Raw genomic sequence first — 3,393 nt, 5'->3', positions numbered from 1 at the left:
GCCCGCTGCGGTGGGGCTGCGGGGCGGGAGAGCCTGGAGCCGGCTGGGGAAGAAGGAGCGGGACGCGGCGAGCCCCCCGCCGTCCTCCGCCGGGAGAGGGGCGCGGCGGAGCCCGGCGCAGTGGCCCCCCGGCGCGGGCTGAGCTCGGCTCGGGTGTTCGCGGCGTGTGAACGATTCGTGGGGAGGAGACCGGCGCTGCTCACGCCTGGTGATGTTTAATCACTGGTTTTGACAACTTTGTTTTCCCGTCTTGCTTGCCAGGGGCTGGGAGGAGGACGCAGGAGTAGCTGCTGTCACGCCGAAAGTGGTGCGAGCCCTCAGGTCCCCCCTGCCGTCCCTTCCTCAGACCGAAAACAGGTACGGGCTGCCCGCCTTCAGTTACTGGTAGCGTGGGTCCGTGTGGAGGGGTCTACAGAAGCAGAAATTTGCCTTCGCTCCAATTCATTCTTCCTTTTGTTTTGGCAGCTTAATCAGAAAGAGCATTAGAGACTTACTAGACTGAGGAAATAAAAATTCACTTTAATAAATTATTTGCTCGTAGGCCCTCTTAATGACGGCTGTCACTCTGCCGTTGGTTTTGAGCCCAATAAAATGTTGCGTATAGCAGTTTTGTTAACATACGATGCAAAAAGTGCTTGCTGAATGGCATGTGCCAGGTATCTTTCATTCTTCTTTCCAGGAAGGTGGAGCTGGAGCTGGGTAATATTGTTATCATTTTTGTAATGTGTATTTAGTTAAAAATACAGATTTCTCCTTTAAAATCCACAGGATGAAGGCCAGACATACGAAGCCTTTTTCATATTGTGTAGCATCTTACTTCATGGGAACCCTTTCGCTTGATCCCTTGTCTTGATCTTTTAGATCAGCGTAGATCTTTGCTTTACAGCCTGTTACTTTATACGGTGACGTTTAATATGAAAATAGTTGACAAAATTAGCTGTGAAACAAGTCATGTCTTATGTGCAGGCTTCAATATTAACGACTGTGTTTTCGTGCTCTTGAGTCTTCACACACTGTAGGAAAACTAATAGTGCAGAAGAGGGTGGTGTAATCCACACATGAGATATTACTATGTAAGAAGTAATTTGCAAATATTTTTGCTATTCTCTTTTACTTTATATGGCCTCACTAACATTGCAGTTCCAATGATTGTTTTATGTTAATATATATTATGGTCAAAAACACATGATAAAAATTAGAAAGAACTTGGGAATTGGGTCTTTAATGGGAACTGTGATGTCCTGGTTATATTGAAGTCAATGGTGACAGTGCAGTTAACCTTACTGAGGCCACCATTTCACCCAATCTAGCTGAATTTGAGGTTGAAACAACATATGCTTTCCCTAAGTGAATGCAAGTGACGTTAGTTGCAGTAAGCATTGCAGCGTACCCTAACAGTAGGTTTCTTACATGTTTCCAATGAGAGACCCTTGTGCTCCCTGACTCAAAATTTAGAACTTTCACAAGCCATAAGTTTATAACATCTTTCAAAATTAAAGTGAAACAAAAGGAACAGGAACATTTGCAGAATTCTAACTGCTATTATGTGCTTCTAGCCTGCTTCTCTTTCCTGTGCTCATTTTTCCCTTTTCTGTTTTTTTTTCCTTCTTTTCCACTCCTTACAATTTATTGGTTTTGCAGTATGTACTCTGTTCTGCTTTGGTTTTCGTAGCTGTCACTCTATTCTCCTCTCCACTCTGTTTTGTGTTATGTCTGTGGTTGCCCCCCGCCCCGTCTTTTCATACCCTTCCTTTTCCCTGCTAGTTTCTGAGCTGCAGTCTCCTGCCACTCAGCTCTGTGTGCTAAACCATGGAGTCAAATTGACTAGAAATGCTGGCAGAGAGCACTTCAGAGAACAGTCTAGCTACTTCCCTTCTGCTGTTAGTACACTCACAACTGGAGCAAAGAAAGTGGAAGCAACACCTGAAGAGGGCTGAAAATCCATGGCATGTATGGGTCAGTTTTTAATCTCTGTAATAAGGCAAGTGAGCATGAGATTTTAAATACATGTTTTTCCTTAATCTACTTGGAGGATTTTGGCACCAATTTGGAGCTAGTTTTGATCAACCTGAAATTGTATTTCTTAGTGACTAAGTGACTGCAAAAGTGTGACAAGTAAATTATTCATCAAAAAGTTTCATTTCACTCTAGCTCCTATAACCGTAGAGTCTTTGAAGGGATGGTTTGCTGGCTGAATCCAAGAGAGGATGTTTTTTCTCACGTGAATGACTACGCTCAGTAAGCTGGCCTGACAGGAGTTTGTGGTGCATGTTTGGCATATGAGGAAGGAGAGAGAGCTGCTGGACTGACCAGGAGCTGTTACTTAATCCAGAGAGCAGCTGGACTGGGCAGGGAGCCATGCTAGAGGGGTTTGATCCAGGCAGCAGCTGGACTGGGCCTGGCTGAGGGCCCTGCTGGAGAGATTTGATCCAGAGAGCATCTGGACTCATTCAGGAGATTCAGACCAATCCCTCAGTGATGGAGATGGATGGTCTGGTCAACAGGAATTAGATTCTAGTTTGCAGTGGGGTTTTGCTGCAGTATCGATAAGTTTAGCAAAAGGACAGAAGAGTCCCTCGTTGAAATAGGTTGTGCAGGGGTTAGTGAATTTTTGAATCAGATGAGGCTACGTTAGTATGTTGATGCATAAAACTAGGAACAATCTATTGGTGCAGACTTCCTGAAGTATGGTTCTCCTAAAGTACCCTGACGGTTTGAATAGCATTGCAATGTCCTTTCCTGCGTAAGAGTAAGAGGATGTGTGTGGATGTTAGGTTAGACTCTGATCTCTTCATCAGTTTGATGCATTTTTCTGGAAACCTAAGATTTTCTCACCAACTTTGGTGGGAGGATCCAGGAAAGGAAAAAGAGAAAAAAACTGGGCACTATCCTTCTTGAACTCCAAGTATGAGTAATCTAGACAACTTTCAGAATCACAAGCTAATCTTTCTTCTTATCGTGATTTCCTTTGCTGTTGGAGGCATATTTGTAACCAGACATCTCCTGAAGAATCTCTAAGGCCCTATTATTCTGTTGCCGCGCAATACTGAAAGCTAATCTGTTCTTTCAGTTTGAGTAATTCTTTTAAAAGGATGAAACTGAAGGGTGAATGGATGAAAAGCAGGGGATTGGTTCAGACTGTCATAGATACTTAGGCAGCTGTTATGCACAGCAATGTTTAATTAGATGGTGACCAGGCACCTAAGGTTCTCTGAAGATGTGTGTCTTAGTAAATAACCTTGAAGATGTGGTTTGTCTCTTACAGGACATTTCTTACCACTTTTTCTTGTTAAGTGTTAGATCATAGAATCATAGAATTGGTTAGGTTGGAAAAGACCTTTAAGATCATCAAGTCCAACCGTAAACCTAGCACTGCCAAGTCCCCACTAAACC

At 43.8% G+C, this 3,393-nt stretch overlaps 1 protein-coding gene across 1 annotated transcript in view; it reads left to right on the top strand.

Moving 5' to 3' along the window:
• The first annotated feature begins 222 nt into the window (after positions 1–222).
• ST8SIA6 (ST8 alpha-N-acetyl-neuraminide alpha-2,8-sialyltransferase 6) overlaps positions 223–3,393 on the top strand; it is a 43,602-nt gene continuing 40,431 nt past the window's right edge. Inside the window, exon 1 of the mRNA XM_009275701.2 lies at positions 223–357. The gene's annotated coding sequence lies outside the window, so the exon portion shown is untranslated. The remainder of the gene's footprint in view (positions 358–3,393) is intronic.

This window comes from Aptenodytes forsteri, unplaced genomic scaffold (genome assembly GCF_000699145.1).
Source record: "Aptenodytes forsteri isolate BGI_AS27 unplaced genomic scaffold, ASM69914v1 Scaffold172, whole genome shotgun sequence".
In the NCBI taxonomy this organism is placed as follows: domain Eukaryota; kingdom Metazoa; phylum Chordata; class Aves; order Sphenisciformes; family Spheniscidae; genus Aptenodytes; species Aptenodytes forsteri.
The sequence above is the reverse complement of the archived record's forward strand: the minus strand, read 5'-3'. Positions and strand labels throughout refer to the sequence as shown.